The 23,831-nt window shown below is 37.3% G+C and overlaps 1 protein-coding gene and 1 pseudogene across 3 annotated transcripts in view; both read right to left on the bottom strand.

Annotated features, from left to right (window-relative positions):
* The window catches only part of Ppm1l (protein phosphatase, Mg2+/Mn2+ dependent 1L), a 499,143-nt gene that overhangs the window by 22,095 nt on the left and 453,217 nt on the right, over positions 1–23,831 (bottom strand). The window lies entirely within an intron of this gene.
* LOC124992760 (stress-induced-phosphoprotein 1-like) lies at positions 1,791–23,364 on the bottom strand (annotated as a pseudogene).

Below are 23,831 nucleotides of genomic sequence, written 5' to 3'. Positions count from 1 at the left end.
ATTCTTTACCTTCATGTACTTTAAGGACTTCCCTTTTGAATCAAGGTCTCCCTCTCAGGGAACTCCTTGGGTAACAGTTTCAAGGAAAGAAGGCCCAGTGTTGGAAGCAGGGCATAGCAGGCCCTAGACTCATGATGAAAGGCTTAGAAAGCTCTGGTTTGCTGACACTGCACTTCTGTGACAGCACTACACTACATGATTGGGTGCTGCTGTTCAGAAAGGGGCAGAAGATGACTATGGAAGGCAGAGGACTGCAGGAATAATTAATTATGAAGCATGCTACACAGGGAGCCTTGACCAGGGAGAGCCAATTCCTGAAGGCAGCAGCGCTTGAGTGTATTCCTGCCATGGATAATTGCTGAGTGGATGTCATGTTATAGGTTCATGGGGTGCGGGAGTGGTAGTGTGGAATTACAGGGTGCCAAAATCTCAAACCAGATGTCAAGTCACAATAAAATGATGTTAACTAAACAGCTCCCAATGAGCCAGGCCCTCCTCTTGCTGCTCACACATACCTGACCTCATTCAGTTTCACTAAAATTCAACAAAGTACATATGATTATTATCATTACTCCTCATCCCCCATTCCACAGAAACAAGAAGTTAATCAAGATCACACAGTTTTTGAGCAGAAAAGCGAGATTTTGAATCCAAGTTTGATACTCTAAACTGCATGATACCAAACTGTATTAAGAGCATGGAGAGAAGATAGTTTTGGCAGCAAAAAAATTTATTTAAGGATTCTTAAAGTTTATGTTTGCTTATGGCACTAAATATCATAGGGGTAAGTATACAAACTAGATGGTCAAAGAAATCTTTCTGGTATAGTATACAAATGCTGCATAAAGTACTTTTGAAAAGTTGCTTTTGATGTGGTTGCATCACTGTAGCATGCTGATTTTTAAGTCCTTTGGGTACAAACCTAGGAGTGGGATGACTGGGTCAAACAGTGGTTCCATTCCAAGTTTCCTAGGAATCTCCATACTGCTTTCCATAGTAGTCACACCAATTGCAGTCCCACCAGCAATGTATGAGTGTATCTTCTTCCCCACATCCTCACCAACATTAATTGTTGCTTGTATCTTGATGATTGCCATTCTGACTGAACTGAGAATCTCAGTGTAGTTTTAATATGCATTTCTCTAATTGCTAGAGGTGTTGAACATTTTTTCATATGTTTGTTGATGGATTGTATTTCTTCTTCTGTGAAGTGTCTTTTCAGTTCCTTAGCCCATTTATTGATTGAGTTATTTGATTTTTTAGTGTTTAAAGTTTTTTAAGTTCTTTGTGTATCCTGGAGATTAATACTCTATCTGAGGTGTATGTGGTAAAGACTTTTCCCATTCTGTTGGCTCTGTTTACATTATTGTTTGTTTTGCTGTGAAGAAGCTTTTTAGGTTGTTTTTTTATTTTTTGTTACCACACCTGATTGGCTTATTTTATTGGAGAAGGCGTGGATTTAACAATGTGAAGATGGCTGGGACCCCAGGTTGGAAAGAACATCCCCCCCCACATATGCCCTCTGCCCCAAATAAAAAAATAACTAACTTTGGGGAGTAGCAGAGATAGCGACTGAGGGAGCACGGAAGGAGACATGGAACCCAAGGGCAGCAGTGAGAGACCATGCAAGTGCTCAGAGGGACCAAGGCAGCAGCTGTATGAGTCTTTCATATAGGCAAGTATAAATATAGAGACAGGTTGCTCTTTCTCCCTCTCTCCCTGCACCAGGCTGCTTGCCGCCATCCCAGCTCATCTTTCCAAGAGGGTGAAGGGAAGAGATGAACAAGTCATCACCGAATTGCGATCAGACCCATATCCATGAGCTTCTGGATCTTCTGCACTATTACAGGATTCTTTAAGTGTTTGCTGAGTGCTTGGGGGTCCTTTTGCATCTGTTTCAGGATGAACCACATGGCTGGGTCACTCATTATCTGCTACATCTCAGGGTCAGCCGTGGCCTGTCACTTCACATCCTCAGGAATGTCATGTTGGTTGTACTGCGCTGTTATGCAGTGCTGGTAACCATCTGCTGCCTCCTACCACTGGAGTCCAGGTCCAATGCCTTATGGTACACATCCATGGTTTTTGTGTAGTCTTCATGGCTTCCAGGGCAACTGCTTTCTGTGTGTAATCCTTGATAAAAGTTGGCTCCAGCTGGTACATTCCTTGCAATCCTGAGTGCAAGTTGAAACTTCAGGAGTATGATGTAGCAGGCACATCAATTGCTGTACAGTTGGCATCTCGTGGATTCCACTAATGGCTTCTGTATAGTGCTTCATGGCCTGGGGTATCCTCTTTCTGAAAACACTCATTGCCTTGTTTCTTCTCCTCCAATGTCAGGTCCGGGTTGATGTAGGCCAGTCACTCTTGCTCCTTCAGGATTTCTGTGCCTGCTGGCACTTCTTGAGCATATCTGGGTTCTGGGGTTTGGCGCTGCACCAGTGACTTGTAGAAATGGATGGATGGCATCCTTGTACTTTTCATCTGTGAAGTAGGAGTTATCAATTCAAGCATAAGTTTGGCAATCTGTCGATAGTCTTCTCAGTTCTCTCTTCCCACTTGATGGCCTTCTCCAAAAGCTCCCAGCATTTATTGTAGTTTCCCTTTCAAAGTGTACCGCTGCTTGATTCATAACATAAGTCATGTGGTGGGGTCCAGCTCCTTGGCTCTGTTGTAATGCTTCACGGCTGTGTTAAAGTCTTCCTTCTTGTAGGCGTCATTCCCCAGCTCTTTTTCTTTCAGTGGCTGCTTCCTATTCTCTCAGAGATCTTCCATCAGCTCGGCTTGGTTTCCCTTTTTGGGGGGAGGTAGTGGTGGGGGTGTTGCAGGCTCTTCTTCCTCATCCACACTGCCTAGATCAACCCCAATGAGGACACTGAGAGTGATTATGATCCGGGGATCTTGTGGTTCGTGGCCAAGTCTGACGGTTTGTTTCGTAGTTGCTCTATCAGTTCTGGGTAGGTAGGATGGCTAAGCAGTGCCCTCGTACCTGGGATCACCCTCCAACTTCTGATAAAGATCAGGCATGTGAAAGGATTCATGAATTTCCTCTCTGCCAACCAGGCCTCCATATTTATAAATCCTCTTTGAGCTGAGGGTTATTTGCTTCATGTTTTAAAACCCTACTCATAGGTTTGCTTGACTTCTTCAAATTGGTTTAAGAATTCAAATGCTGCTGCTTTTTGTGAATAGCCCTTGCCCCAGTCAGACTTCAGGTCAACAGTTTTGCAGCCATCCTCATAAGTCTTTTGGTAGTCTCCTTTCTTGGCACAGGTTGCAGATCGAGTGCCATAGAGCATGTGTTCTGGGGATCTAACTTAATTGCTTCAGAGTAGCACTTCCGTGTGTTGTCGTCCATGTTTCCAGCACTCAGGCCTTGTTGCCTTCTCCTTTAGCTCATTCTCTAGAAGGTTCTGGGACTCCAGCACCCGCCCCTTCCTCGCCTGCTCACTGGTTAAGCTCCTCCAGCTTTTTATTTTGATTCCATCCCATTTATATGATTACATGACCTGTGTAACTCTGCATCATGTACAACCAGACAAATGAGAAGTTATACTCCATTTATGTATGATGTGTCAAAATGCATTCTACTGTCATGTATAATTAATTAGAACAAATAGAAAAATAAATTTAAAAAAATGGAAAAAACATGGCTGAACAGGAGAAAAAGCATGTGATTTCCCTGGAGACCAACTACAATAAGGAAGTGAAAAGCCTAAGAGATAAGTGAAGGAGAGAGTTGCTGCCTAGTTGAGAAACATACTATCAGACAAATATTCTCCTAGTTTCATGAGACTATCATTGCCTAAAGGGCTCAGGGTATTTAGAATGCCATGTTTCCAGTGCACCAGAGAGGGTGTTGGACAGTTTTTAATTTGTAAAGTGATACCAAATACTTCTGCCAAGGACCCTGAGCAAATATTACTAATTTTCATTTATCAAATTAGGAAAAAGGCTCAGGAATTGAAAACCCAATTTAAGAATAGTGTCTGGTTTGCCATGGAACCTGAACTTAAGCTGCATATCAACTGCTCAGTCCAAAACTCTGGGCACAAACTGGAGTATAGTCCACTTTGCTAGTTTGAGCCTCTGATGAATAAAATGAAAAGGCTTATATTTTCCAAGGAAGAAAAGAAAGTCTTATGAGTTACAGTCCTGCAGAAGACATGTTTGGGTAACCCTAAGATGGCGGCTGGCGTTGAGCCAAGAGGTGGCGCATAGTTAGTGTTAACACGGTGTGATCTACTTTTGCCTGATTAGTTAATGTCTCCTCTGCACTAATGGTCAACAGATATTCCTCATTCTTTCTTGATTGGTACCGAGGGGCGTGCCTCAATCGTGCTAATCCTAAGCTGATTGACTGCCTTAGGCATATAAGACACGCACCTATAGGAAGCACCGTGATAAACACGGAGAAGCAGTGCCTCTGATAGATCGCAGATCGCAGAAGGCAGAAGGCAGATGGCAGATCATAGATCACAGATCACAGTATGCGGGATGCACCATAGACACGCCTTTAGCACGCAGTGATAGCACGCACCTTTAGTTTGCAGGATGCAGGACTTTAAGAAGATATAAATCTCTGAAAGTGTAGTCTCTCTCTCTCTCCTCTCAAAGCCTTTCTTCCTCTATAAGCTAGGGAACAAGTGAACAAGCAAGAAAGCAGCGCACTAAAGAGAAAGATAATAAAAGTAGCTCAGTTTCCAGTCCACCTCCGATAAATACCCGTGCAATTGTTGCTGCAGGCAGTAACAAATTGCCGTGGGCAGCAACACAGTCCCAAGAGTTTAAATGGACCCTTAAGGCATGAGCTACATGAACATAACTGATAGAGGAGCTAGCCAGGCCAGTTAAGAACAAGGAGATTCTATAATTAAACAGGGAAGACTATGCTCTAAGTGTATCTAAATATTCTTTTGACCTCAACTGCTATGCATAGGGATGGCATCTTTTGGACTAAAAAGTAAGAGTACTTCAAGGGGCACAACCTCCATTTATTTAAACCCTACCCCCAGGATCTCTAGAAAGTCCTCCTTCTGGTTGACAGCTGAGAAGAGAAGCTTCTCACAGACCCACTGCACACTGCTCTTCTGGACCCACTCTGTTGAACTGACTTCGGAGGTATTTTTTGTACTTGTCACTACTCTATTTTCCAGGTAAATGTAGCCAACCTCTCACTTGAGTAAAAAAGTAATGTTTTTAACCACTAAGCATGATTCATGTAATTGAATTTTGTTTAGAGATTTGTCTACATATTTTGCTTTTTGTAGTTCTTCTAATCAAAAAGTTTTGGAGGGTTCCCTTACATGGAGTTGGTCGAGGCCCACGGATAGCACAAAACTGTTAGGCAGCAAGGATTTGGGGAGGGAGGATGCCTGAGCTTGTGGTTTCCCCAGTTTGTATGCGGGCTTGTATAACTCCCTGGAGGAGTTATAAGCCTCAGAGTAGCATTGTTCCTGATTTGCTGGGTTTCTGCAATTCTGGCTGCAATGAGACTCTTGCTGATTTAATGAATGATATAAAACAGCCTCTGTTATGGTTTGGATGTGAGGTGCTCCTTCAAAGCTCATGTGTGAGACAATGCAAGAAGGTTTAGAGGAGAAATTATTGGGTTAGGAGAGCCTTAACCCAATCAGTGAATTAATCCCTTGATGGGTTTAACTGAGTGGCAACTGAAGACGGGTAGGGTAAGGCTACAGGAGATGGGTCTCTAGGGGTGTGACTTTGAGGTATTTTGTGTCTGGTAAGTACAGTCTCTCTCTGTTTTCTGATCATCATGTGAGCTGCTTCCCTCTGCCATAGTCTTCCACCATGATGTTTCTACCTGGAGTCAGTCTTCTCTTGATCGAGACCTCTGAAACTATGAGCCTTGAAATAAACTTTTTCTCCCCTAAAATTATTCTTTTCAGGACTTTTAGTTATAGCAGAAAAAAGCTGTTCACAATAGCATCTAAACTCATCTTCTAGCTAGCCTGGAGGGTGAAGTTATTTGTTGAGGCACTTCACTAGTACTTTGGGCTATGCCAGGCATAGGTACTGGGGACTCAGAAACAAAAAATGCAGTCCCAAGGTGAAGAAGTCATGGTTTAATGGAATAGGGGATTGGAATAAAAAAACAATTCCATTGTGGTTGAAGTTGGCAAAGGCAAGTACAGAAATCAATCTGCAATGGTAGGAGGAGGAGGAGGAAGTATCTGAGTTGAGTTTTGACTGTTGAATAGGAGTAAGTCAAACAAAGTGAGAAGGAAAGCTTCCATTATGTGTAGGTATTAGTATATGCATGTATGTTTGATAGGGTGGGAATCTGAAAAAATAAACGAATGAGAAGGAATTACTTTTTTCCTTTCATACTTGAGAGAGGCTATTCTAATTTTTTTAAATGATGATGACTATAACAGTTGACTTAACATGAGTCCAAATATATGTCAAATCTCAATATGTAAATTACTGACATTAAGAAATGTCAAAGCTCTTAAACATTACCGAGTTGCAAATATTAACAGAGATCTATATACCATTTAAGAAAATGGTGTTTAGGAAGAAAACATGAAAAAGAAGCAAATTCTCAGTCTGAATTTGGAACATTCACAAATCATCCATATGGAATTTTCTGTGATTACTTAATTAATAGTGAAGATTTTGACCATATGCTCTAGTGCCCAATTATAGTACTACAGAAAGTAAATTACCATACTTGATTTTCTCTTATTCTATTTTCAGTTCACATGTTTAACCTTATGGAGAATCAGGAAATATGTTACTCTTACTTGCTTGCAAATTTAAACTAATGTGCAACAGAAAATTCCAAGCCATAAGGATCTTAAATTAAGAACACATGTTATATCAGTCACTTGATATGATGGCTGAATAACATCCAGCTGAGGAGCATTTAAAAAGGTGAGGGAGTGTCTTAGCACTACTTAAGAATTAAATCTCTAAGCAATAATTTGGGAATGATTACCAAACTATGTATTGTACTTAAAATTTTTAATTAAAAAATTATCAAGAGTCATTTCTTGAATGAAATGTCTTAATGCAAAGAAAAAAGTGAAGTTATCTGGAGATAAAAGAATGCATTTCACTAAGTATTAGCAATTGACCAGATAATGCTTTCCAAACTATGATCATGGACTGTGGCAAATTCGCAAGGCCTTAGAGAAGGCACACAAAATTATCTCTGACCTAAACATAATAGATTTACATCTAATTTCCAAAGGAGGTAGCTGTTGCCTGAGATCCAGGACCAGCTTTAGAAGAGAGTTTTTAAATATTCAAAGACTTGCAGAAATCAGATTGTAGCATTTATATTGAAGTTTATTTGATTCAGACTCCAGTTTTATCAATAGATGAAAAGCAGTTTCATTCAATGCTTTCTACCTAAAACTGCCAAATAGCAGAAGTTATTTATTATAATTTAAAATATGATGAGGTATAAGCTTCATAAAATTCTAAGACAAACTGAGTCTTGGTGGTTTCAGTACTAGAATAGCTTCAGATGAAAAAATATATGCCACCTTCTTATTGCTTCCACATTCAGCCACTCTATTTTTTAATAAGGCAAAACACCAAGAACCTTAATTTTTTCATAAGGAGAGTCTTCAATTTGTTGATTTCTTCAGAGGCAGAACCACTGAAGAAAATGGAAGGATTTACAAATGATTTTCATACAATTACTAGAGAAAGGAGACTAGGCTCCTTTCATATCAAGGAGATGTGCCAACAATAAAGAATGAAAAAGATATCAGGATGGGGTCACTTTTGCTTTACTAAAGAAAAATAAAACTCTTACTACACTTACTATGATATACAACATGTAACCATCCCTCTATTGTAAATCTGTGTGTGGCAATGTTACTTGGTCTTGCTGAAGAAATGGACACATAGATTTATTTTTCATAAATGATGCTTGACATAACCAATGTTTATTATCTCACATAGTTCTGAGGGTCAAGAATCCTGAGTAGCTTAGCTGGGTGTTTGTGTCTTATGGTCTCTTGTGAAGTTGTAGTTAAGCTGACAGTCATTTCAAAGCTACTAGGGGAGAGTATGCTTCCAAGCTCATTCATATGACTTTTGGCAGACCTCACTTCCTCACCATATGGGTCGCTCCATTGGCTTCCTAAGTGTCCTTATAACATAGCAACTGAATTCCCCCAGAACGAGTGATTCCAGACAAAGAAGAGCAAGAGAGCACATGTAGGTCAGAAGCCCCAGTGTTTTTATAACCTAATATCAGAAGTATCCCTCCATTTATGTATGATCTATCAAAACATAAAAATGCATTCTACTGTCATGTGCAACTAACTAGAATTTACAAAATTAATAAAAAAAAGTATCATCCTATCACTTTCACCATATTCATTCACTACAAGGGAATGACTCAGTCCAGTGACACTCAAGGGGAGATGAATTAAGGGGAGAAGTACCCAAGAATCTGTGAACATAACTTTAAAACCAAGCTGATGGTTACCATAAAACCAGATAATAAAAATCTGGGCTCACAAGGATTTTTAAAAAGGAATACTGACCTTTTTTAGGATTTAAAAATGAGGAGCTTCCTACAACATTAATCCTCATCAGATCAAGAAATGCAATCACATGGAATTTCATGGAAGCCACTTAGACTCTTGGCAGGAAAAAAAGTATATATTTTTAAAGCCTCAATGGAAATCTCTTAAAATCACGGCTCTCTGCTCTGAAAGTGACCTTGAATTTGCATCATTAAATGCAAGTGGATCAATCCCCAGCAAGTGGGGAGCAAGTGACTGACTGGTGACCACAGGTTTTTAATGACCTCATAAGGGGACTGAAGGTAACATTAAAAAGGAGGGCAGGAGAATCCCAGATAAACATGAAGGAACATGCACTCAGGAAAAACTTCATAGCTCTGTGATGTCTTGAATGGCAGCTGGCTTGACTTAAGAACTAAACTGTACAACTATAAATGTAAAATTTACCATTTACTGAAGGACAAGTACAGCAGTTCACATTTACTGTGAGCTATTCACTGAGCATCTGTTTTGTACCAAGCATTGTTCAAAGCGCTTTACAAATACCCCCTCACATAATCCTCATACCAATTCTAAATAATATTCTCAGTATTACCATCTCACGTATAAAGGAACTAAGACACAAAGAAGCTAAATAATTTGCCCAAGGTCACAAAGGTAGAAAGGACAGAAGATGGGATATGAGTCCAGTCACTCTAGCTCCAAGGTCTATATTACTAATTCTGCAGGACCAGATTTCCTTTAGGTTCTTTTTCCTATGTTAATATCATATATATATATATATATATTATATATATATATATATATATACACACACACACACACACACACACACACACATATATATACATACACACTTATAATGAGCCATTTCTTCAGAAATGAACAGTATATCAATATAAATATGTCAATATGTAAGTATATTATATGAAGAAGACAGGGAAGATCTGAGATTTCTGCACACCAATTTGCATAATTAACACTGCCTCAAATGTGATTTTTAAAATTTAAGATAGAATAGGTCAAAGCAGAGTCTGATCTTTTTCTTAGGAAGCTATGTCAGAGATTGATTTGGAATTACTGTTATATTATTTTCCCTTTATTTCTGTGGTTTCTGGTAATGAAAATAAAAGAAGACATCAGATACACAGCTTATTAAGTGCAGGCAACCAAAAATGTTGAAATCAGTGGATTGAACTAAACATGACCCTTTCTGAGTATGTTTGGCCATAAATTGAAAAGCACTACAAAAAGGACATAATGTACTTAAACCACAAGAATGTCCTAAGGATAGTAAAATCACTTATTAGGAATGTCTAGGAACCAGTAAAATCAGAACAGCCTTAAAATCATTTTAACTGGTGTTCCTGGCAAGGATTGTCATTACAATCACACATGACCTGACTTTAGTTTGCAAATAAACCAATCATTCTCACATGAGTTAAGTTTTAACCTTGTACTTCCTATCATGTTCATGTAATTTTAAATCTGCATCTATTAATATTGGGGATTGAACTCAGAGGCGCTCTACCACGAGTTACATTCCTAACCCTTTTTATTTTTATTTTGAGACAGCGTCTCATCAAGTTGCTTAGGGCCATGCTAAAACGTGGAGACTGGTCTTGAACTTTGATCATCCTGTCTCAGCCTCCCATGTCATTGGGAATCCACAAGTGTACCACTAGGCCTGGCTTTATATACTCTTTCAGCAAGTATTTCTACATCAACAACATAAAAGAGAGAGAGAAGTTGTAATTCTAGCTAAATTCCTTCAGACAAATGATGTACCCTCAATTTGTTTCAGTAATATATATTAAAGCACATAATCATTTGTCAATGATCGTTTTTTGTGGTTTTCTTTCCAAGTCACTGGAATTTACAAGGCCACCATAACCTCTACTATCAGCATGCACCTGTAGTATCTTTCTGAACTTTCTGCTTTAATTGTATCTGACCTCTTGCCTTATCAGACAAAGGACATCTTGATTCTTCCAAACCTTGGCACTTATCAGAAATATAGTTATCTGACCTGTCTGAATTTCTGCAGGAAAGGAACTTATTAGTCATCGGTAGCCATTCTGAATGTATTAAAAAACAGAATGATGGTGAACCATAGTGGGACCCCTTTCAGGAAGGAGGGTGGGAAGTATACTTTGGGATCAGGACCCACTTGCCTAAAATTTCTTCCCCTTACTGCTTAGAAGTTACCTCTGACATCCCATTTCTTTCCCAAGGTTTGGTGGATTATATTCAAGGAATTCATTACAGAAAGAACTTGTGAAACCTTCCTTTTTGCTCAAGGGAGATTGTACCTATAATCTCTGTTGTGATTAGGCTATAGTAGGTACATTAAGGACATCTTTCTTTATTTCACATAATGTAAGATTTTGATATTTGGATGCTAAAGATGGGGAAAGCTTAGAAAAACACATTTGGAAGCATGCATATTGGGAGCTTGGGCTCACCCACGAGTCTGATTTTACTGATGGTTCTCTAATTGACAAAACACTCAAATTCTCACATCTGTATCTCTTGAATAACAGACATGGATATAATGGGGACAGAGGCTACTTAGTCCATGTGTGGTGCTGTAACAAAATGTCTTAGACTAGTTAACTTAAAAGAACAGAAATTCATTTTTCACAGTTCTGAGCAGTGTTTTCTTATGGTATCCTCACATGGTAGAAAAGACAGAATGATGAAAAAAAAAAAATTAGTGTGTGTGTAGAGGTACCAACCTGTGTTCCCACACAGAAGAGATAGAAGGGCAAAAGGCACTAGCGCACTTTCTCCAACCTCCTTTCTAAAGTTACTAATCCCATTCTAAATCATTTCCTAAAGGTCCCACCACTTAGTACTATACCACACTGGTGGTTAAGTTTCAACATAAGAATTTTGAGGGGATACATTCAGACTATAGTAGTTGCTGATTGGGAAAGGATGGGAGAAGTTATTGTAAAATGGAAAAGAGAGCCTGCAAAGATTAGTCTGAAATTGGCATGAAACCGTTCAGAGTCTGCTCCTATGGCAGGTATGAGGTCAAGAAAGTTTCCCAAGTTTCCATGGACCAGCTTAAGTTCATTCTTTTCTCAATGGTTTCCCAGAGCTTTAAGAAGGTCATAGGACGGTGGATGGTGGGGTTATCTGATACAAGGAATATAACCAAGTCACATTGTTTTACAAAAAAATTAGGCAGAGCAGTTAAAGGTTTGCTCTTTTTTAGTTTCTCTGTCAGAACTGCTCTATATCCCAGCAGAAGAGTACCAAAGAAGGGAGAAATGTGGTGTGTGTGTGTGTGTGTGTGTGTGTGTGTGTGTGTTGTGTATACATATTACGAGTAATGGTCTAGGGAAGATAGTTCTATAAAGTAGTAAGTATATAAATATGAGCCTGTAGAGGCATTTATAAACAAAAAATGTAGTATATTAAAGGTTTCTTCTGAGAAGCTGTTACTGAGCATGCGATTTTATTTTATTTTTCAGTGCGAGGAATCAAATCCAGGTCCTAATACATGCTAGGCAAGTGCTCTACCACTTAGCTACACCACCAGCCCAAGAATTTTCAGACATAATTTCTGATATTAATAGTAAAAATAAAAAGTAGCCTGCCTGCATATAGCTTTTTTCTTCTCAAAATTTTAAAGTGCTTTCATTTAGCTTTACTTATTTGAATTTTATGACATCCTTATATTAATCTAATTCTATTCTGGTATCATTAATGGAAATAATATGGGTTTTGGAGTGAGATGAGATGGGCAGGGGTTTCACATCTTAGCTGCACACTTACTAGCTGTAGGACCTTGGAAAGTTATTAGCCCTGTGAAACTCAACTTCCTCATTTGTTCACTAAATCTGACTCTTATAAGTACATCAGAGGGTGCTTGACAGGATAAAATGAAACAACAAATGCAAAATGTTGATCACAATGAGCACTCAAAAAAGCTCTTTTCTTATATGTCAGGATTCAAATCCACATCTGCCCTTTTACATATGAGCTGCCATCAGACTGCACAGTTAGGATTTTGGATTGCATATATGCTAGCTCTGACATAAGAATTGAGGTGAGGCAACAATAAGTATCATAATCATTATAAATACTTAAAGGCACTTGGGGGGTGTAAAACCACAAGTGCATTAAATATGATGAATTAGACTTCTAGTAGTAAGATAACCTTCCTGAATCCACACTGACCAAAGTTCATCAAGATTACTTCTTTTACACTGAGTTGCATGTTAAGGAGTACAATTTTACTAATTAAAATTTCATAGGGCACGCACACTGGCATCCTGTCAGCATCCTGATAAGCTTTTATTAATGACTACAGAAGACCTGGGGTCCCCTTTTCTAACATTCTGCCGTCTGGGAGAGGCTTTTTACCTTTGGTGTCAAGGATCCCTGTTCATTCGTATGGAAAGGAGGGTAGTAAAAGGGAAGGTAATGAAATTCTGACTTGCAGTATGGCTGAGATTTTCCACAACAGTTGATACTGGCCCAGCTACTTTTTGAGCTGAGTTTGAGTCAATTTTCTCCGTGATTTATGGGCCCTCTATTTCCTTTTCTCTTTTATCTCTTTCTGCTCAATGTCTTATTACTGTTTACTCTGCAGAAGCTTATTCCTCCACTTGTGCCCCAGGGTTCTGTCCTTGGTTCCCTTTCTGAACTCCTACATATACTTGCCTGGGATAGTCTCACTCGTGTCCACATCTACAGCCACATTCACCTGGGTACTTATGCCTACCTACCAAATCTGTATTTGCAACCTTAGTGTCCAACCTACATGACCTCTGCATTCCATTTGCCTACAGGGACTTCCAACTCTTTATGTCAGAAAAAAATATTTGCTCTAGACTTGTTTTTTTATTCATATAGCCTGCATCTAAAAATGACATAATTTATCCAAACTAAGAGACCTGGGAGTTAACATTGACACCCACGATTTATTCTGTTTATTTATTCTGTTTCTCATTTATTTTCAGCTCAACTAGATTTTGCAAATTTTCCTGAACCCTACATTGTTAGACCCCCATTCCAAAAAATCTGCATTTCTAGTAAGTTCCTACTGACTACAGCTCTTAGGCCTATACCTTAACTGCATGAACAACCTCAAGTTCCTTGGCCTATAATAGAGAGTCTATTCCCATAGATAATTACCCAGTAAGTGTTGTTAATTCTATCACTTTGTGATCTCTGAAATTCTCCTTTCTCTTGGTTGTTTTCCAATTTTGATATGAGCACAGTGGTTAAAAGCATAGGCTTTGGGTCACATTCTTACAGCTGTATAGCTGAGCAAGGACTTCAGACCTTCTAAGCCTCAGTTTTCCATCTGTAAAATAGAAATAACATAATTTGTTGTTTAAATCAATTAATCTTTGGTACCTGGTCCATGGGAGCCCTCCACATAGTCACGATTTATTCTGTTTCTCATTTATTTTCAGCTCAACTAGATTTTGCAAATTTTCCTGAACCCTACATTGTTAGACCCCCATTCCAAAAAATCTGCATTTCTAGTAAGTTCCTACTGACTACAGCTCTTAGGCCTATACCTTAACTGCATGAACAACCTCAAGTTCCTTGGCCTATAATTTCCCTACCCCGATTCCATCCCTTCTTCACAGTGCTATCAAAACCATCTTTTTAAAACATTATTCAATCTTCACATTAAAATTGCTTGAATTTCCAAGTAATTGCTAGCACTTACTATGTGGTTGAGATAGCTCTAAATGCTTAACATAAATTTACTTATTTAAATCTGAGAATAGCTCTGGGGTAGATAATATTATCTCTATTTTATAGATGAGGAATCTGAAACAGAGTGTAAATAACTTCCCAAGGTCACAATGGTAGTACATTTTAGAGTCATAATTTGTAACAAGATTCTAGTCCTTAGCTCTGCTGCCCCCAGGATATTAGGCACCACATCCACTGCTATTTTACCCCTGTCATTTCCCACCTTAAAATCTTTCAAATAGAAACACAGCCTCCAGATTTAAAACCAGTTCTCAGCCTGACCTGTATAACCCTCAAGGTTTCTCTCTACCACTCACAACCTTGTTCCTGAGTTCCAGCCACTACAAACTGGTTTGGCAAGTACACCACTACCTCTTTGCCAACTCTATTCATCCTTCATAAACTTGGCTGAAATGTTACCTCCCCTGAACTCTTACCAGCTTCTCCCCACCAATTGTGAATTTAAGGCCCTCCTTTTATATAAGATTGCAAGAGCAGATAAGAGGAAGCGAAAGAAAGAATCAGAAGACTTGAAGATAGGATGGTTGAGATTATCCAGCCTGAGGAACAGAAAGAAAAAAGAATGAATCTGTACATTATAGAAGTTCAATAAACTCCAAGTAGTATGAAGTTAAAGAGATTCACACTAAGGCATATCACAATCAACTGTTATATAGACAATCCTCAAACTGTTAATGAGAATTCTCAGAGCAGTAAGAGAAAACCAATTTATTATGTATAAGGGAATCCTCAAAGATATTAACAGCTTACTTGCTGCTAATCATGGGAGTCAATAATCAGTGGGACAATATAGTTAATGTGCTGAAAGGAAGAATGCCAACTAAGAATTCATCCATCAAAACTATCCTTCAAAAATTAAGAATAAATTAAGATATTTCCTGATTTAAAAAAAAGAATAAAAGAACATTTGTCATTTAAAGCCCTGAACAAACAAAAAATTTAAGGGAATCATTTAGGCTGAAACAAAAAGACACTAAACAGTAATCTGAATCCACATCAATAGATGGAAACCATCTATTATGTAAATGTATAAGTGTAACTAACTATATATGATTAAAAATAGATTTTTTAAAACATTTTTGTCCTATATAAATTGAAAGACAAATGAATAAAGCAATAATAGCACAGAGAATGATGGGAGAGAAAATGGAGTGATATATATAAATATTCCCATATTTATTTATTTATTATTTATATTTTTGGTACTGGGAATTGAACCCAGGAGTGAATTACCACTGAGCCACATCACCCCTTTTTATTTTTCATTTTGAGACAGGGTCTCACTAAGTTGTTTAGAGCCTCATGTAGTTGCTGAAACTGGCCTCATACACAATCCTCCTGCCTCAGCCTCCCGTGTCACTGGGATTACAGGCATGTGCCACCATGCTCACCAATGCAATGATATTAAGGCAATGTTTTTGTATAAAATTAAAAGTTTGTTGGAATTAATATAAACTACATATTTTCAAGTTAAGATACAAATTGCAGGGGCTGGGGCTGGGGCTCAGTGTAAAAGAGCTTGCCTTGCACATGTGAGGCACTGGGTTTGATCCATAGCACTGCATATAAAAATAAACATATTAAAAAAAAGGCATGCTGTCTATCTACAACTCAAAAAAATTTTTTAAAAAAAAGATACAAATGGCAATCTCTAAGGCAACCATTAAGAAAGTAAAACAAAAATATAGTAAAAGAAACAACAATGGAATTAAAGCAGGAACTGTATAGTCAGTGCAAACATGAAGAGAAACAAAAAATTAAGACATACAGAAAACAAAGATCAAAATGATAAACACAAATTCTACCTCATCATTACACATAAATGAATTAAAACATCTAATCATAAAGGAGATATTAGCAGAATGGATTCTTAAAATGGATCCAACTATGGGCTGTTTAGAAAATACTTTAGATTCAAAGGCACAAATAGATTGAAAGAAAAAGTCTAATACACTTAAAATTTAATAGTCAAAAGAGAACTAGCATTACTGTAATAATATTAGACAAAACACTCAGATAAAAATTGTTACTAGAGACAAAAATATTTAAAAGTGATAAAAGGGTGAATCAATCAGGGAGATAAAACAATTATAAATATATACACATATAACAGCTCTAAAGCATATGAAGCAAAAATGGACAGAAATGAAGAGAGAATAAGCAATTAAACAGTAATAGATGATGACTTCAAAATTGTACTTTCAATAATATTTAGAACCACTAGCCAGAAGGAAATAGGCGAGTTGAACAAGACTATACACCACAGATATCTATAGAAATTCCATTCAACAACAGCAGAATATAAATTCTTATACATTTTACACAGGACGTTCTCAGTGACAAACTACATGTTAAACCATAAAACAAAGCTGGGTACAGTGGTGGTGGCATGCCTGTAATCCAACAGCTAGGGAGACTGAGGTAGAAGGATCACAAATTCAAAGCCAGCTTCAGCAACTTAGTGAAAGTTGCTGCCTCAAAATAAAAAATAAAAAGGGCTGGGGATGTGACTCAGTGGTTAAATGCCACTGGGTTCAAACTCCAACAAACTCCAATAAAAAAAAAAAAGTTATATAGTTTGTTTTCAATAGAAAAATCAAGAAATCAATAACAGAACTGCTGTTCTTGCACATGCCTGTAATCTCAGGTACTTGGGAGGCTGAGGAAGGAGGATTGCAAGTTTGAGACCAACCTAAGCAATGCAGTGCTACCCTGTTTCGGAATAAAAAACAAAAATAGCCAATAGTTCAGTGGTAAAGGGTCCTTGGATTCAATCCCTAATACAAAAACAAAAACAAAAACAAAAACAAAACAAAACAAAAAACCCAAAAGTTAAAAAAAAAAAGAAAAGAAAAGAATCACAGGTACAAGTTTGGAAAATTGAACAATATGCAAAAAGTAATAAACAAAATTCCAAATAACTGATGTACTAAAGATAAAATCACATGGGAAATTAGGAAATACTTTGAGATCAATGAAAATGAAATACAACAACCAAAACTTAGGTGACATAACTGAAGTCTTTCATAGCTATTGTAATTGTTAATTTGAATTATCAAATTGATTGAATTAAGAGATGCTGGTTGGAGGCTTCTGGGTATGTCATTGAGGGTGTGTCTAGGAATGACTGGCAGGTGGGATAGCTAACTGAAGTGGAACCCCGCCCTAAGTGTGGGCAGCACTGTCCAATAGGATGGTGGCTTGGATGGAATAAAAGTTAGAACAACAAGGAAACATCAGCAGATGCAAGCTCTATTCTTCTTGAACGGGTTCTTGAATGCTGCTGAGGATGTTGGACATCCCCTTCTTCACTCCTCCAAAGGGGACTCTGCCAGTGATTCTCCAGGGAGTTTCCAGAAGCTTTCAGTCTCAGACTAGAGTAGCACCACTGATCTCTCTTGTTCTGGGGCTTCAGCCTCTTGGACTGTGCAGTCACTAGTTCATCCAGCTCTCCAGCCTCCAGACGGCCATTGTGGACTATCCAGCTTCTGGTCAAGTAAGCCAACCTAATAAATCCCCTTTTTATAATCATACTTCCTGTTGATTCTGTTCCTCTAGAAAACCCAAAAACAAAGCCATGTTGAAAAAAGAAGAAAATTCAAATGAAAAACCTCAAGCTCCCACCTAAGAAACGAGAAAGAGAAGAACAAACTAAGCCCTGCAGATGGAAGGAAATAATAAAGATTAAAACAAAAATAAGTGGAGTACAGAAAAACAATAGACAAATTACAAAAACAAAAATTGTCTCTTTGGAAAGATCACCAAAATGGACAAAGCTTTAGCTAGGTTGATGAAGCAAACAAAACACTCAAATTTCTAAGATAATGAATAAAAAAGGGAAGTTACTATTGATCTTATAGAAATAAAAAATGACTATAAGGGAATACTATGAACAATTATATTAGATAACCTAGATGGAATTGATCTATGCCTAAAAAGATAGTATAATAATGAAACTGACTGAAGATGAAATGGAAAATCTGAATAGACCTATAGAACAGAGATTGAATTAGTAATCAAAACACTTCCCACAAAGATAAAGTCTAGGTCTTGAGGTTGATTTACCAGCAAATTCTGCCAAACATGCAAATAAGAATTAATAGCAATCCTTCACAAACTCCTTCCAAAAATAGAAAAGGAAGCAATGCTTCTAATTAATTTTATGAGGATAGTATTATTCAAAGACATTACAGGAAAAGAAAATCACAGACTAGAATTCCTTGTTAAAAGGGTAAAAATCTTAAAAAAAAAAAAAAAACAACCTGCAAGCCAAATCTAGCAGTATATAAAATAGATTATATACTGTGATCAAGATTTCATCATATCAGCACAACATATGAAAATCAAACAATGCAATGTGCCATATAAACAGAATAGAAGATGAAAAATCACATGATCATTAAATGGAGTCTGAATAAAATCACTTGACAAAATCCAACATCCTTTCATGAGAAAGACATTTAACCAAGTAGGAACAGAAGAGAACTTTCATAAGCAGGTAAAGAATATCTACAACCAACACAGAGCCAATATCATATTTAATGATGAAAGACTGAATGCTCCCCGAGACAAGGATGCCCACTCTTGACACTTCTATTTATTCTACATTATGCCTGAGATTCTAGCCCGGGCAATTAGGCAATAAGTGAAATAAAAGGCATCTAGACTGGAAAAGACTTCAGAGATACATGATCTTATACATAGAAAATTCAAAGGAACACACACACAATTAGAACTAATAAATGATTTGAACAAGGCTGCTGGGGCCAAGATCAATACATTAAGACACAAGCAATGGGGCTGGGGTTGTGGCTCTGTGGTAAAGCACTTGCCTAGCATGTGTGAAACACTGGGTTTAATCCTCAGCACCACATAATAGTAAATAAATAAATAAAGATATTGCATCCATCTACAAAAAAAAAAAAAAAATGACCCTAGCAATGGACAACCTGAAAATGAAATTAAGAAAACATTTCCATATATAATCATCAAAAGTCTAAAATACTTAGGAACATATTTAACAAAAAAGAATAAGGTTTATACACTGAAAACTATAAAACATTGCTGAAAGAAAGTGAAAAAGACCTAAATAAATGGAAAGACATTCCATATTCATGGACTGGAAGACAATATTATCAAGATGGCACTTAGTATTATCAAGATTTACACATTCAACCAAATTTCTGTCAAAAACCAAGTGCTTTTTATGCAGATACTGATAAGCTGCTCCTAAAATCTATATAGTAATTACAAGGGCCCAGAGTTGAAGGGCTCAACCTTCCCATTTTCAAATCTTATTACAAAAGTTATAGTAATCAAAGCAGTGTGATACTGGTATAGACATATGAACCAATGGAACAGAATTGAGAGTTCAAAAATAAATGCTCATAAAATTTAAAAAAAATTTTTTTAGTTGTAGATAGACACAATACTTTAATTTTATTTATTTATTTTTATGTGGTGCTGAAGATTGAACCCAAGGCCTCACATGTGCTAGGCAAGCACTCAACCACTGAGCTACAACCCCAGCCTAGCTCATATAATTTTAATGCATGAAGCAAAATATAATAAATGAAGAAATGATAGGATTTAAGGTGACAGATATGCAAATGAACCTGAATATTGCTAACAAATGTATATGCAAATCAAAACATCACACTGTACCTCAGAAATATATACAAATAGTATTTCAACCAAGAAATAAATTTTGAAAACAAAACAAAAAATGTTTACTTTATATAGTCAACTGATTTTTAACAGTGGTGCCAAGAAAATTTAACTAAGGAAAAAAAATGGTACTGGTGTAACTATGTAACTATATGCAAAAGGGGTGGTTCCATATGGATCCCTACCTCAGGTATATACAAAAATTAATTCAAAATGGATCACAGACCTAAATTTAAGAACTTTTTTTTTTTTTGTGGTGCTGGTGATCGAACCCAGGGCCTTGTGCTTGCAAGGCAAGCACTCTACCAACTGAGCTATCTCCCCAGCCCTAAGAACTTTTATAAAATTATAAAACTCCTAAGAAAAAACACAGGTGTAAATCTTTGTGAATCTGTATTAAGCACTGGTTCTTAGATATAACACCAAAAGCACAAGAGAGAGATAAATTGGACTTCAAAATTTTAAAATTTGGTGCCTCAGGGGACACCATTAACAAGGAAAACATAACCTACAACATGGGAGAAAATATTTGCAAGTCATTTATCTGATGAGGGATTTGTATCTAGAATAATAAAAAAACTCTTACTACTTAACAGTAAAAAGACAGCCCAATTTAAAAGTGGGCAAAGAATTTGAATACACATTTGTCCAAAGAAGATGCACAAGTGGCCAATAAACATACACAGGTGCTCAACATCATTAGTCACTAGGGAAACATGGATTCACAATGAGGAACCATTACAACAACTAAAAAAAACGTGTTGGTAAAGATGTAGAGAAATTGGAATCCTCATATTTTGCTGGTGGGAATGTAAAATGATGCAATCATGCTGAAAAAAAGTTTAGTGGTTCTTCAGAAAGTTAGTTATCGTTGAAATTAAGCAATTATCATCTAAGATATATATCCACAAGAAATAAAAGTATATGTCCACACAAAAACATGTACATTTGGCAATGTTTCATATTCATCACAATGGCCCCCAAATGAAAACAACTCAAATGTCCATCAGATAAACAAATTGGGTATACCCATACAATAGAATACTATGTGGCTGTAAGAAATGGAGTATTGATATATACTACAACATGGATGGACCTTGAAAACATTCCAAATGAAAGAAATCAGTTATAAGAGATTACATATTGTATGATTTCACTAATATGAAAATAATGTCCAGTGCAGGCAAATCTATACAGAAAGAAATGAAAGCAATTGTTACCATGACTGGGAAAATGAGGAGTGATGGCTAAAGGATACAGGGTTTCTTTGGGGAGTGATGAAAATATTCTAAAATAGTTGTATAACTTTGTGAATTTTTCACAAACCACTAAATGCACACATTAGAGGCATGAATTTTTGGTAATTTATATATTTAAAAAAATTGTTTTATCTATTTATAACTATTTATATATGTGAATACACAAGCATGTATATTTCAAATTTCTCCAGTATCTCCTAAGACCCTAAATAATTCTTTCCAAGAAGCAAAAGTCAGACATCCACAATTTGTTCTTTTAGAAAACTAAATCTGGCAGGAGTAATGATCTTGTAAATTAGAAGCTAAGCACTCCAGCTGTGCATCTGTGTGAGTTTGCTTTCTTTACCTCATTCTTTTTGTAGCTGTTCACAATGACCATTCCAGTGGTCACCCTTAAACTGGACTGTTCCTCTCTCTCACCTTTGTTCTAGTCTCTGCATGTCTAGTAGAGCATGACCATATTTATTCAATTTAAGTTGAATGGAGAAGAGCAGTACAGGATTGGAAGATCAGTAACAAGAGTGTCTTGTTTGGATGGCAAAATGATCATTGTGAAATGAAATAAAAGATTTATTATAAGAATTAGAGAACTTTTACGTGAAATCTTAAGTGCAGTTAGGAAAGTTAATTCCTAAGCAAGATGCCTGTGGGGCACACTCTTTGTCTTCTGAATGTTTATCCCATAAAGGTATTAAGTGATTCATTTCTGAACAATGGCATAAGGACAGCTATACACATTGGTAAAGGGCATACACACATTTTCTAAAGTTTTTTAAATGCCACCCATAAGTGATTAAATATAGGTTAGAAGAGTAGAAGAAATGTTTGCATTTGCTTAGCTCTCTACCTGCTTTTCTTTAGCTGTGACCCACAGATTTTTATAGGACTATTTTTACTTGAAAATCTAAACACTGTAAACAAATTCCTTCTGATGGTTACAACTTATTTTCATTATATTCATCTAATCTTGTCCCTGGTTAAAACTGTCCAGGTGTGCCGATGCTAAAAGCAGATTATCAACATTGTGTTTAACACAGCCATTTCTAGACATGAGCAGTGGTGCAAGCGTAAAATGCTTTAATTATAAAACACAGGAAGCATCAGCCACCAAAACAGCTGCAGGCATTAGTGACAAATGGTTGTTTTGTACTCCTGGCACTTTTAATGTTTCAGGATGGTGTTTCTGACATTATAATCAACCAACTATTAGGACAAACAAATGCTGCACTTGGAAAATAAAACACAAAAGAAATCATCCATGGCCTGGCTCCAACTTATAGGAAAATGCAGACCTAAAGACCAAAGCAGCTTCCTCTACTACTTCTTTCCTTCTAAGTAATGATTCACAAACCACTTAAAAAGATGCTTGTCATTTCTGAATGGCAATTTAATGATTTAAACATAGGCTCAACCTCTACTGAAACCAAAGGTATTATTTATCTATGGATGTTGATGAGTGCGAATGAGAGAATGGAGAGTGGGTGTGTAGATACAGGGAAAGGAAGAGATTTCAGCATAATTACCTTCTTCTCCCTCCCACCTTTTAGCTGCCTGTCCAAGAACAGAGTAATTACCATCTGGTAATTTGTCTCACTATTAAGTAGTGAGTTCCTCAAAGAAAAAGACGGCTTTTTATCCCTGTAGGCACAGAATATAGCATAGTCTAGCCTCAATAAATATTTGGGAAGGAAGGACAGATTCTTGTCTTTCTTAGTAACTGCTGTCATAGTCTCAGCAACCCATCTCTGGTACTCAATGAGGATTTTTCTTGGCCAGATAGGGAGGGAGGACAGTCTAGAGTGCAGGTGTAAACTGTCAAGAGCTTCTTTTTTTCCCCCCATGGTGAAAGAGAATAATAACTCCAGCCCACACCTAGAAACTGATAACCCTGTGGAAATGTGAAAAAAAGGGAAGAAAGAAAGGGCCTAAACCAGGCTGGCAGCCAAAGCTGCTTCTCAGTGAGACATATTAGGGAGCATATACATTTTCTACTGCCATGTGATAACTTACAGCAAACTTACTAGCTTCAAACAACCCATATTATTACCACAGTATTTCCATGGGTCCCAGGAGTCTGGACACAGTTTTGCTGGATCCTCTGCCAAGTCTTCCAAGAGTGCAATAAAGGTATCAGCAGAACTATGGCTCATCTGGAATTTGAGGTCCTCTTCCAAGTTCATTCAGGTTGTTGGTAAAATTTACTTCCTTGAAGTAGTAGATCCCCATTTGCTTGCTAGCTTTGGGTAGAGGGATCATCTCAACCCTCCACCTTTCCTAGCCATCTTATAATATGGCAGCTTTAAAACCAGCAGGAGATTTATATAATACAACACCTTCACTGGATGACTGCCTCTCATCATCTTGCTCATAAAACACAATCTAATCAAGAGATCCATCAGCCCAATGTATTACCAGCCCCCAACCCCACCCCTGGTATACAGGGATATATACTAGGGGACTGGACCCTTCAGGGTCATCTTAAAGAGTTCTAGCTACCACAGCAGATTTTGGCAAGTGCTAAAAGGGGCTGACTAATTAGTCACTTTAATAGAAAAGTACATAGATTTTTCTCTTGTGGTTGTTCCAAATTGTTATTAATCATTACAATATAGTTTCTCTGAGTATAGTTTAGAAATAGGAACATTCA

The sequence above is a fragment of the Sciurus carolinensis genome, chromosome 9 (assembly GCF_902686445.1).
Source record: "Sciurus carolinensis chromosome 9, mSciCar1.2, whole genome shotgun sequence".
NCBI lineage: Eukaryota > Metazoa > Chordata > Mammalia > Rodentia > Sciuridae > Sciurus > Sciurus carolinensis.
The sequence above is the reverse complement of the archived record's forward strand: the minus strand, read 5'-3'. Positions and strand labels throughout refer to the sequence as shown.